A 13,901-nucleotide genomic window follows, 5' to 3' on the forward strand; every position below is an offset into this window, starting at 1 on the left:
TAAGCAAAATGATTGGATTTATGTGAGCCTACGTTGATGCTATAGTTAAAGGAATAAGATACCTCTACATCATGAAATTTATAAATAATCATTGCACCCATGTGACATCTTATTCTTAGCATAAGTAACCTTTATCACCCCAAAGGACCAAAATGGCAAAACATGTTTTAGCCAAATTCTCAAATCCAATACTAACCGATAGGTACCAAAAATATTATTAAAAAAATTATTGTTTAAATTAAGAATTTTACAATTTTTTCACACTTATACTCCTCTGTTTCTAAAATATAAGAAAACTTTTACTTTTTACATTCATTATAAAAATGATATACTATTAAACAATATTATAGTCTAGATATATTAATTCTATAATTGATTTAAAAAATAAATTTTTTCTTATATATAGGATTAGAGGAATTAGTATATAAACTTAGTCATTTAACTATTGGAGAAAAAAAACTCTATTTCACCTATCCACCATGACCAACTGTAAAAAAAAAAAAACTACTTACATTACAAATTGTCTTTAATGATAATTACAATTGCCCTCCGTAAAAATGTTGTAATTGTTATAAAACTATGTATAAACAATAGGAATAATAGGGAAGAATAAAGAGAAAAGGAGAAGAGAGTAGAATAACATAGTCTGTATTATTCTTAAGTGTATACTTTACATGATACATGAGTTCTATTTATAAGCAAATGTAATGGGCCAATAACATGAGCCTAGAACTTATATGGACATCCACTAAATATTCATAACACTTCCCCTTGGATGTTCATCGAAGATATGCCTCATTAAAACCTTACTAGACAAAACCCATTGGGAAAAAATTCTAGTGAAGGAAAAAGAGTACAACATCCTTTGTGTTTGAACTGAACTGCCTCGTTAAAAACCTTACTAGGAAAACCCAGTGGGACAAAACCATGGTGAACGGAAAAAGAGTGCAGAACATATTTATGTCTCCCCCTCATAAAAACAATTATATATGAGATGAAGAAAATCAAATAATCTTCTGTAGTAGTTGCTCAAAAGTTTACTTGGCGATGACATGTAGAAAATTTGCTCTATCTTCCTTTTATGTTACTCCGCGAATTAGCAGTCTTGCGACGTTATCTTCATATTGAATTGTTGCAAGTGTTGAGTTTTTGTATGTTGGCTACGTTTTGCAAAAACATATTTTAGCCAAGTGTTGAGACATATGTGCTGACCCTAAGTGTTGTGACAAATGTTGGTACACTTTGGAACAACATCTGTCTGTGTATCTGTGCGCGCCAGCTAGCTGTTTTTAATTTCTACTCAATCTTTTGAAGATTTGATTGAAGAATTGTTTCAAGGTTTCTTACAGAGGAAGGCGCACGTGTTTAATGTGTTTCAGGAGGCAGCCGAACCCTAGTTATATTTTCTAAAGGAATTATATTTTTGAAAAATATATTTTTGTGTTTCAAAAATAGAACTATTATTTTCAGAAATATATCAGCTGCTGCCGCAATTCTAGAAGCCCTAATTTTGTCTTGAAGCCCAAGTCGTTCTACTACTATAAATACGAAGGCAAGCATATGGTTTCAAGTATCTAAAACCCTGTTCTTACAAAGCGTGTGTTATTAGGGTTTTAGAGTGTTAATTGTGAGCCTTTCTTGTATCTCATTGATGCAAGCTTAGGACCTGAGTTTATTGAGTTGTAAGTGTGAACTTCTCCTAAGCTTTGAAGTACGGAGATTGTTCTAGTGTTATGTGTGATTTGCTCGTAAGCTTTTAAGCAAGAGTAAATCATAGTTTTCATAGGAGTGTGTCTCCACCTTTTGTAATCGTTGAAGTTGATAGCAACGCTGAGTGTGTTGTTAAGGTGGGAATTGGGACGGGGTCTCATATCTAGGAGTTCCTAGGTAGAAGTGTCATTGGGTAGTGATTAAGTGAGGAGTTGTAAACGAGTGAGTTTAGCTTCGAAGTAATACTGCTGATAGTGAACTTCATTCCTGGATTGGTATCCCCTAGAGTAGGCAGGTTGGCTGAACTGAGTTAACAACTCTTGTGTGTTATTTACGTTACTATCTTTATTATTTTGTGTTCTGTGTTTTGTGTATAGACAAGTGTTGACGCATCTTGGTCAACATCTGTCTACTACGTGACGGACAAGTGTTGACACACTTTGATCAACACATGTCTACTGTGTGCCAGGAATTACAATTGGCATTAGGCTTGAGCATCGGTCGGTTTCACTCGGGTTCGGGCCGAAAATCACTAAATCGATAAAAACCGCAACCATTTAATTTGGACCCAATTCCGACCGTTTATATCTCTGGTTTGTTCGGGTTCGGGTCATACGGGTGGCGGGTTGAACGAGTCAGTTATTACGGGTTATATCAAAACTTTGTTTACATCTAAAACTCATCCATTCTCCAAAAATTCATAATTTTCGAATAGTTTAATACCTCGTACACAATGCAACAAAAGATAGACAAAGTAAATTAAAAAATAAAGAGGGTTAGATGCAGTTACTTTCTTTCAATATGTCGATCTAAAGATAATAAAATATCAAGTAGAAGAGACGTAGAAATTAAAATAGATTTAGAATATATATATATATTAGAATATTTTTTCCACCTTCTTCATCACCATATTATTAATTATAAGCTTTGTAAAATATAACATTTTTATCTTATATCAAAGATGGATAAAAATAACAAAGAGAAGAGTATATGAGATTGAGAGGGAGAGAAGGAAAAAAATTAATTTGCATTTAATGGTTGTTCGGTCGGTTTCGGTTATGGAGAGATAGAATTTTAGAGACTCGTACCCGCCTGTATGCAATCGTTCATGCCCGTTTTTTCGCAATTTGTTGACCCGAGACCCGACCCGCACCCGACCGAATGCTTCAATATGTTGTCGGTTATATCGGTTTCGAGTCGGGTCTCGGGTTCATGCTCACCCCTAATTGGCATCAGAGCAGACACCCTGTTCTGAATTTTAGGGTGAGCTCCAGGGAAACTTTTTCTGGCAGGTATGGACAAAGAAGGAGGGCTTGTCACCAGACCACCTCTTCTGGTTGGTGCTTCAAATTATGACTATTGGAAGTCTCGTATGATGGCTTTCCTAAAACAAATTGATAGCAAGACATGGAAAGCAGTTCTGAGAGGGTTGACACCACCTGTGAAAATGGACAAAGATGGTAAACCAACTCTTGAGTTGAAACCTGATGAAGAATGGTCCAAAGAAGAGGATGCGCTTGCTCTTGCAAACTCAAAAGCATTATACGCATTGTATAATGGTGTTGACAAGCACATATTCAGACTCATCAAAAAGTGTGTCTCTGCTAAGGAAGCTTGGAACATCCTTGAAACTGTTCATGAAGGTACCTCTAAAGTGAAGATGTCAAGGCTACAACTCCTAACCACTAAGTTTGAGAATCTAAGAATGAATGATGATGAAACCATTCAGGAATTTCACATGACCATACTTGACTATGATAATTAGTTTGATGCCTTGGGTGAAAAGATACCTGAAGAAAAGCTGGTAAGGAAGATGCTTAGGTCTTTACCTAAGAAGTTTGATATGAAGGTCACAGTTATTGAAGAAGCCAAAGATATCACAGAAATGAAGCTGGATGAACTGGTTGGTTCATTACAAACTTACGAGGTGGCTACAAATGAAAGGATGGATAAGAAGACCAAGAGCATTGCCTTTGTCTCGAATGCTGAGGAAGAAGATCAACAGAGTGACACGGAGTCTGAGAATAGCATCTCTGATGCAATGGTTCTTCTAGGAAAACAATTTAATAAGGTGCTAAAAATAATGGACAAACGTCCAAAGACAAGTGCAGTTGACACTGGTCGCAACACTTACAAAAATTTTAGAAAACCTATGTCAGATGAGAAGACAACTCTTAATAAAAGTGTCCAATGTCATGAATGTGAAGGGTATGGACACATTAAAACTATATGTGCAACCTTCTTGAAGAAACAAAAAATGGGGTTAACTGTTTCATGGTCAGATGAGGATTCTGAAGGAGAAGCTGATACTGCAAAGTCTATTCATGCACTGACAGATGTATGCACATCTGACACTGAATCATGTGATGAAGAGCTGACCTTTGATGAACTTGCTGAATCATACAAAGAGCTGTGTCTAAGGAGTGAAGAAGTCTGCAGAATCTCAGAAAAACAAAAGGAGACAATCTCAAAGTTGCAAACTGAAAGAATTGTCAATCTAACAAAAATCTCTGAGATTGGTGTTAAGTGTGAAGAAGGGTTGAAAACAATTGAGGAGCAGAAGGCAATCATCGCCAATCTGGAAACAGATAAGCTTGAGCAACTAGCAGAAATATCTAAGCTGAATGAAGAGGTAACTGAATTGAACTCTCATCTTGAGAATCTAAAGAAGCATGTTGTTATGTTATTTAAAGGAACTGACCTAGATGAAATCCTAGAAAAACTACCTACCCCTAGTAGAGCCAAAACAGGCATTGGGTATGAGTATAAAAGCGTTAATAGAATTAAGGATTACAACAAAGATGGAAAATATATGCCTGAGATAAGTAAGCAACCCTCTCCAACAATGTATGGAAAAATGTCACCGCACTTGTCCACCGGACATCATACTACACACAGACAAGTGTTACCACATATGGCTCCACATCGTCAAAGAAGGCAGAATCCTAGATTTATACCAAGGCATAAAAGCAAATATCGTTCATGGAGATGTCATCACTGTGGAAGAAAGGGGCACATAAGACCTTTCTGCTATAAGTTATATGGGTATCCAAATGAATCTATTCAAGAAAAACTTGATCCATCCATAACTAATGCAAAGAAGGAGTAGAAACAAAAGGTTGATGTAACCAACACCAAGGGCTGTGCAGCTGAAAGTTGTGAGAAAAGCTTGATTGCTCACACCTCTCTTAGAGTCTCATCAAAAGAAGATTGGTACTTTGATAGTGGTTGCTCTAGACACATGACCGGTGTTGAAAATTATTTGATGGATATAAAATCCTATGCAACAAGTTTTGTAACATTCGGAGATGGAGCTAAAGGAGAAATTAAAGGTATAGGAAGGCTGATTGACAATGGTCTACCTAAACTTGAAAAAGTTCTTATTGTAAAAGGGCTAACTGTTGATCTAATTAGTATACGCCAACTATGTGATCAAGGCATGCAAGTCAACTTTACAAAAAATGAATGTCTTGTTAGCAATGATGAAGGTGACATCCTGATGAAGGGTGTTAGATCGAATGATAATTGTTACTTGTGGGTTCCTCTTGAAGAAGCTAATGTATCTATATGTCTCTTAACTAAAGAAGATGAGGTTAAGTTGTGGGACCAAAAACTAGGACATCTTAACTTGAAGAGTATGAAGAGAGCTATATCTGAGGAAGCTATCAGAGGCTTACCAAACTTACAGATAGAGGAAGGCAACATCTGTGGCGAATGTCAGATTGGCAAGCAAACCAAAGTGTCGCACCAAAAGCTGCCACACCTGTCCACTTCTAGAGTTCTTGAGCTACTACACATGGACTTGATGGGTCCTATGCAAGTTGAAAGCCTTGGAGGTCTTCAGGTAAAACAAATGGAAGACACTATATTTATTTCTCAAGAAAAATATGCAAGAAACATTGTAAAGAAGTTTGGAATGGAAGGTGGGAGTCACAAAAGGACACCTGCACCTACACATTTGAAGCTTACCAAAGATGAGAAAGGAATTGATGTGGATCAAAGTCTCTACAGAAGTATGATTGGAAGCTTGTTATATCTTACAGCTAGCAGACCTGATATCATGTTTGCAGTAGGAGTCTGTGCTAGATATCAATCTGAACCCAAGATGAGTCATTTGACTCAAGTAAAGAGAATCTTCAAATATGTGAATGGAACATGTGGCTATGGAATATTATACTCTCACGGTAATAATTCTACCTTATTTGGCTATTGTGATGCAGATTGGGTAGGAAGTGCTGATGATAGAAAGAGCACTTCTGGTGCATGTTTCTTCTTAAGAAGTAATCTTGTATCTTGGTTTAGTAAGAAGCAGAATAGTGTGTCTCTATCCACAACTGAGGCTAAATATATAGCAGCTGGTAGCAGTTGCTCACAATTATTATGGATGGGACAAATGTTGAAGGTGACAGATGTAGAGACTAATGCAGCAACATCTGACCAGCACCTAGATGTATCTATTTCTGAAGTATCTAATTCTGAACCAGATAATGTCCCAACAAACAAAGGTCCATTAATCAGAGTTCAGAAGAACCACTTAAAAGAAATGTTTAATAGAAATCCTGACCAAGGAGTTACCAAAAGAAGATCTACATATGTAATTCTCAAGAATTTGAAAGAAGAAGCTCAATCTGGTAAGTTAAGGGGCAAGCTAAGTATTTGCCTATTTAAAGAATTGTAGCAGTTACTGCATGTAACGCTTGCAATCGCCTCTTTTCCCTCTCTCCATTGTATGGTGCACGCTAATCAAGGGAAATGTGATATGAATTCTTCTTCTAAAGTTAATGTTAATGTTGGTGCTTCTGGTAAAGTCATGATTGACTATGTGATTGATTGGTTCAAGAAAATCGTTTTTGAGACTAATGTTGTGCAAGATGTTGACACATCTTTGACCCGAGAGAATAAACAGGGTGAAACTGTTCCTGAAATCCCCGAACAGGTGACTGTTCCTGGAAATGAAAATGGCCAGGTGATGACTGATAATAAGGAAGAAGTGTCTGACGAACACACTGATGTTAATTCCCCATCTAATGAGAAAAGTTGTTTGAACTTGAAGAAGTTCATATTGGTTGAATGGTCCCTAGAAGTGGAGGATGGACTATTCATGACAAGGTGTTTAATAGATCGGTCCATTATTATTCAGGAGTGTAGCTTTGGTGATGATTTGTTGTATGGTTTGATTTATTTTCAAACCTATATTAACCTGTTGCACCTAGAGTGTGGAGTTTGTGCAAAGGTCATTATGTTGTGCCTGAAGTTTGTTGATGAGTTTTCTAGTTTGAATTTCGCTGCATATATATCTGATGGAAAACTCATGGTGGTTTAGTATGCAAAACTATGTTGTTCTTTGAAGATGTATCCCTTGGTGTGGTGATACTCGATGAAGGTCCAACTAACTTGTTAGAGATGCCAAAGATACTTGAGTGTGATCTCAAGTCCACTCAAAAAGGCAATCATATATGAGTTTGTTGAAGAGAGATCTGAATGATGTTATTAGCAATTTATTTTTCCAGACCTGAAAGTCAACCTCTAGTGGCTTTGATAAAAGATCTCTTAGTATGTTCCTTGAAAAGGGAACTGATGTCCTCCCAAATGTTGGAACATCTGACCAGCAGATTATGCAGTTATTAAGGGGGAGTCCTTAATCCGAAGCTGGAAGACCTTGAAGACATGTCAGACTCAATGTCTTGACACCTTTATATCGAGAATTTATTTTTCTCCATATGAATGGTGGTATTCCTATGAAACAGGATGGAGGTTGTTTACTCTAACTTGATATTATCAAGTCTATGAGAGCATGTAACTCTTGTTCTGTTGTAGTAAAAAGCACTTCAAGGGATTATGAACATTGGAGCTGTTTTCAACTTATGTTCAATGGTTAATTGTTATCTGTACTTTTAAGCGTCATCCAAATCACCTAGGATGAGCATTTTAGTTGTTTCAAGCAAGGAGGAGTTATTATTCTTTGAAGCAAAAGATTATTGTTCCTTGATATTGAAAGTTGATCAACTACTGATGGTTGATTCTTTTGTATCCCCCTGCTATTGTTAATTATGATGTTGGTGCTTCCACTAAAACCACAAGTGAGTTGCTGCTGATTCACTCGTGGAACTCGTCCCTAAGACGGATGTTGTGTCGGATGTTGATACATCTATGACACTGGAGACAAATGTTGTACCATGTGTAGGTACATCTGCTCAGCCAATGGTTGGTACTCTCACTAGGAAGCAGATGAAAATTCTTATGTTCTGAATGTGTCTCTGATATTGTGTGCTCATATATGTGATATTCAGAGGTGATTACTACTAGTATATATGACTGTTTCAGACATGTTTCTGAAACTTCTGGTTTGAAGTTCTTATGTGATTGTTGAAGATGGATTTGGTATATGCCTCTTGCAGTTGAAACTGGTTAATCTTCATCTGTGTGTGTGTAACTCTGAGCTAGATGTCATTGACATTGTGTCACCTGATTGGAAGAAAGATGACGTGTAAGTGTTCCTTCTTAGATGATGTCTCTTTCATGATGTGTAAACAAGGGGAAATGTCTGATGTGGTGGATATGATATGATTCCTCCACTACTGATTTATATATGATGAGGTATGTATCCCATTGTGTTATCTTCGGTTGTAGTAGCTCTGTGCACTATGTGGTTGATGTGACGAAGATAGTATAAGTTTATGTTTTATGACTTATGATCTTCATGCTATATTGCTGGAGTTTGGTGATGATATTGTGGATGAAAACTCGCATGTTCTCTGCATATTTTGTGGGTCTTGCCTTGGATTTCTAGCACCTCTGTGCGTGCCTATGATCTGTAATATGTGCACTCTGATATTTCTCTTGTCTGCTCCTCTATGTTTTCCTATGCATGGTGTTTGCCAAAATTATAGCTAAAAAGGGGGAGTAGTGTGTGTGTGTGACAAGTGTGTGGACAGATGTTCTCACATCTGGTGACTATTTCTGTATGCTCGTATTGAGGGGGAGTGTGTTTAATATGCATGTGTTGAGGGGGAGTAGTGAATATTCTTTCTCTATCTGATGTTCGTATGCATGTATTCAGGGGGAGTGTGAGTGATATTATCTCTTGATCGCCTGAATGTGTTTGATGTCAAGTGTTGTGGCACCTGACTATTGAGTCCACTATCCACTATGACTGAGAATTTATTTTTCTCAGATGTTTATGGGAATTTATTTTTCCCTGATGTTCTTATGATGAATGGATGCACTTTGACTACTGGGAGTTTATTTCTCCCTTGTGTTGTTCCATGAGGCTAGTTGTGTTTTATTCCGCTGTTGCATTGCCTCTGATGCTACTTACCTCTCTTGGAAGTAGTTTTATGATATGTTACCTTCTTTCCTAGTTGTGTGATCATGTTGACTCGAAGGAAAGGTAATATTGTATCTCTCTTAATGTTGGTCTAATATTGTTTTAGCCAAAATTTGTCAAAGGGGGAGATTGTTGGGTTTTTGTATGTTGGCTACATTTTGCAAAAACATATTTTAGCCAAGTGTTGAGAAATATGTGCTGACCCCAAGTGTTGTGACAAATGTTGGTACACTTTGGAACAACATCTGTCTGTGTATCTGTGCGCGCCAGCTAGCGGTTTTTAATTTCTACTCAATCTTTTGAAGATTTGATTAAAGAATTGTTTCAAGGTTTCTTACAGAGGAAGGCGCACGTGTTTAATGTGTTTCAGGAGGCAGCCGAACCCTAGTTATATTTTCTAAAGGAATTATATCTTTGAAAAATATATTTTTGTGTTTCAAAAATAGAACTATTATTTTCTGAAATATATCAGCTGCTGCCGCAATTCTAGAAGCCCTAATTTTGTCTTGAAGCCCAAGTCGTTCTACTACTATAAATACGAAGGCAAGCATATGGTTTCAAGTATCTAAAACTGTGTTCTTACAAAGCGTGTGTTATTAGGGTTTTAGAGTGTTAATTGTGAGCCTTTCTTGTATCTCATTGATGCAAGCTTAGGACCTGAGTTTATTGAGTTGTAAGTGTGAACTTCTCCTAAGCTTTGAAGTACGGAGATTGTTCTAGTGTTATGTGTGATTTGCTCGTAAGCTTTTAAGCAAGAGTAAATCTTAGTTTTCATAGGAGTGTGTCTCCACCTTTTGTAATCGTTGAAGTTGATAACAACGTTGAGTGTGTTGTTAAGGTGGGAATTGGGACGGGGTCTCATATCTAGGAGTTCCTAGGTAGAAGTGTCATTGGGTAGTGATTAAGTGAGGAGTTGTAAACGGGTGAATTTAGCTTTGAAGTAATACTGCTGATAGTGAACTTCATTCCTGGATTGGTATCCCCTAGAGTAGGCAGGTTGGCTGAATTGGGTTAACAACTCTTGTGTGTTATTTACGTTACTGTCTTTATTATTTTGTGTTATGTGTTCTGTGTATAGACAAGTGTTGACGCACCTCGGTCAACATCTGTCTACTACGTGACGGACAAGTGTTGACATACTTTGATCAACACCTGTCTACTGTGTGCCAGGAATTACAGCAAGAACCCTTCAGAAGAAAAAATTACAAATCTCTTGTATGTGATAAATCACGAACTTCAATAAAAACACATTCTTGACTCATCTCTCGTAGCGCTAAAGTTTCTTCATCATTTCATGGGGTTGTTGTTGTGATTTGTTTCGCAGATCTCTATGAGTGATTTTATTTCTTCATGTAAACATATAGTTTGTTTGTGATATATATCATTATGAGGATAAGAGAAATAACCTGCAAATATCTAAAATAACGAAACGTATACTTTATGATATATTGTCAACAAATATTAGGTCCATAATGTATTTGGCCCCAACTGAACTAAAATGTGGTACTTCGGGACCAATTAGTTCTTCATCATTTACTCGAACTCTAAAATATTCTTCAAATACTTATTTTGTAAGAAATGAAAATATCTCAAGCTCTTCAGGAGTTTCTTGAATATATTTTTATCATCAACATAAATATAAAAATTTCATTGTCAAATATTTTCTTAAAATAAACAAATTGTCATTTTCATATTTCTCACTTGGAAATATTCAACAAGAATATTATACAAACATGCACATATATTGCTCGAGTATATAAGGAGATTTATTCATGTTTATTAAGTCATCTCTCCAATAGTTTGATATATGTGTCTCACGAAAAATTACATCCTTCTGGGATTTTCATTTAATCATCATTATCAAGTGAGTCATTCAAACACATTGTAACACATATGTGCTACTAAACTTAATCAATTATAAAGAAGTTATGAATTTACTTCAGGTGAATACACCTCTTGAAAATTAATGGTAGACGTTTATCGTTATTTTCTTTTCGCGCGAAAACAAATTTGTACTAATTATTTTCATCTTCAAGTGTATGGACTGCTGGTCCAACAACCTTTTGCTTTGCAAAGCTAGTTTAATAATATCAATCGCGTCTACCTATCTAGTCAATAATTTCATTGTCTATAATCTTTAATAAACTTTGATCTATGATCCTCATTGACATTTATCACATATATAGCGCTTTATTATGGGCAAAAATATTGTCAACGTTGACTTCATCTCGGTTCCATCATATTTTATCCATGACATAATTTATTGAGATCTCTTTATTTTCATATATTTCAGGTACCTGATAAGTTCTTCTGGAACTCGAAAAATCAATCATTCATATTCTCACTTGGGTCATCTTTCTTTTTAGCTTTTTTTTTATTTGAGGATTTTCATCTTTGGAACCGATTAGCCTACCACGCTTCAGGGTGGTTAAATTTCATTTGCTTATCCAATAGGGACATCCATTTTGATTGGAGCCTTAGCAGCTGTTGATTAATTTCATAGACTATGCAAATGAATTATATGTCTTTAGAACTTCTGGTTCATACTAACTTGTAAGAGGATCAACACGAGATAAAATTTATTTCAAGTAATTCAATTGAACTTTTGGTTCACAATTTCAGCTGCTTATTCTCTCCCCCTAATATTGGGAAAACTAATTCATCACATGAGAACTAGCCTACATGGCTGAAAATAAGTCCAATTTTTTTTTTTTTTTGGCTCAATATTCTTTATAATATATATCAAATATATTTTCCCAATATTCTTTAAGAACTGTTTAAATGCATTATATTGGAGCAATTGCACATACACAACACATCAAAAAATGCTTATATGGGAATCATGTTTATAAACCAAAGTTCAAATTGTAAATTAGGGGAGAACTCGTAATAACTTGTTGGCTTGATGCGAATCATTATTTCACATACCATATTTGAATGTTCCCAAAATATAAAATTAGAAGTCATCATCTCATAAGTATCGGTCATGTAATTAAACTTTAGACGTCTAAAGAATGGATCTTCAAGTCCATTTTTTCTTGTATGATCATATTCTATTCGATATCAATTTCAACTGACATACGATACTTATCAAATATTTTCTTAGAATTAAAAAAATTAGATCTTAGCAACACTATTTGAGAAAACATTTTCACAATCTTCTGGTTGTGAGTTAACAACATGCATTTGACCAATTTAGTTGATGCATCAATTCAAGTCACAAAATGTCTAGATGGTCTAATTTCTCAAATTATCAATTTCTTTTGGGAACTGGTAACACAAAAATTATTAGAATGAGGGAACTTCAGGTCCTTCAATACATAACTATAGTTTTTTTTTTTTTTGCATCATAATAAATCCGGGATGACCCAACCGGTCTTGCCAACGATAAATTTAATATGATTTGTAAACTTCTGGTTTACAATAATTTTTGCTATGAATCTTCTGGATTCTTAGTTAAAGTACATCATATTATGGCTCTTCCGAGCTCATAATTTAAAACTCAATAAATTTCTATTAGCTTTTGAGGAATATCATGCATTCTTAATATTTACTTGTATTGTATATAATAAATCTTCCGGATTCGTAATTTATGTTTATTTTACTACAATTATTCTGAACTTGTAGAGAATGAATCTTCAGGATTTATAAAAAAAATTATTGCTTCTTTTCATAAATAATGATAAATATATACTTCTAATTTTAAAAGTCTTGCACACAACACTATAAATTTATGTGGCATCAGTAAAAACGGTTTTGCATTTATCACCTTGCCTGTAGTTACGTTTCAAGTGATAAAAAATAAATTGATTGTCTTTCAATGCAATAAACGCATGGGATCAATGCCTTTAATTAAACAAAAAAATTGAGTTGCCTATTTGTTTATGAAAACTGTATGTATGACATGATAATGACATTCAAATAAAACTCAAATGAATTTGAAAAGGCCTACATAAAAAATAGATCCGTAATACAAGATAAGTTAGATTTTAGAGTACCATAATATTAGTAATTTAGTTTGATTTCAGGAAAAAAATACACGTGTTTCTTCTTTCTTTCTTTTTTTTTCTTTCTGAAAAATGCCTTAAAACTAGGTGATTAGTTATTTAGTAGAAAATAAATTTAGCACAAATTTCAAAACAAATCATAACAAAACAAACTTGTTGTATCACCTATCAAATCTTATAAATGTGACTAATTAATCCTTCAACATACTCATAAAATTTGCTATTTCAGGAGCATAATCGAGAACTATATATATACCATTCAATATTTATACATAACGACTATGAAAAATCATTCTACGACTGTAGAGCAATTATTTATTTATTTTATTTGGTTCTTCGGGAACCATATTACAAATGATTTTCGCAGTGTTCAAAGAATAATTGATGCTTTGTGCAATCCTTCAGGGATGCGTGATAAGAGATCTATGTAAGAGATCTAATTTTGATTAATCCTTCATAGATGCATCAGTACTGAATTCTTGATCAGGAATTCATGGAGAATAAAAATTGGTTTTTAAGTAGTTCGAGAACTAACTATTGAATTCATTTGGAATTCATAAAAATTGATATTTTTCTAAGTTATTCGGGAACTAGGTTTATTGAATTCTTCAGGAATTCATAGATTAAATTTATTAGTTCTTCAGGAACTAACTAATGATTGAATTCTTCCGGAATTCAAGATTAAATATTAAGTTTTTCATGGAACTATATAATATAATAACTTGCAATCATTTACGGATGCATGAGCATGAATATATTTCTTCAAGAATATATAGAATAAATAAATTACAAAAACAAAAACATGATTAAAATTACATGATGCACAATAGCTAGCAACAAGACAATAAAATGGCGGT

Source organism: Trifolium pratense, linkage group LG2 (genome assembly GCF_020283565.1).
Source record: "Trifolium pratense cultivar HEN17-A07 linkage group LG2, ARS_RC_1.1, whole genome shotgun sequence".
Lineage (NCBI taxonomy): Eukaryota > Viridiplantae > Streptophyta > Magnoliopsida > Fabales > Fabaceae > Trifolium > Trifolium pratense.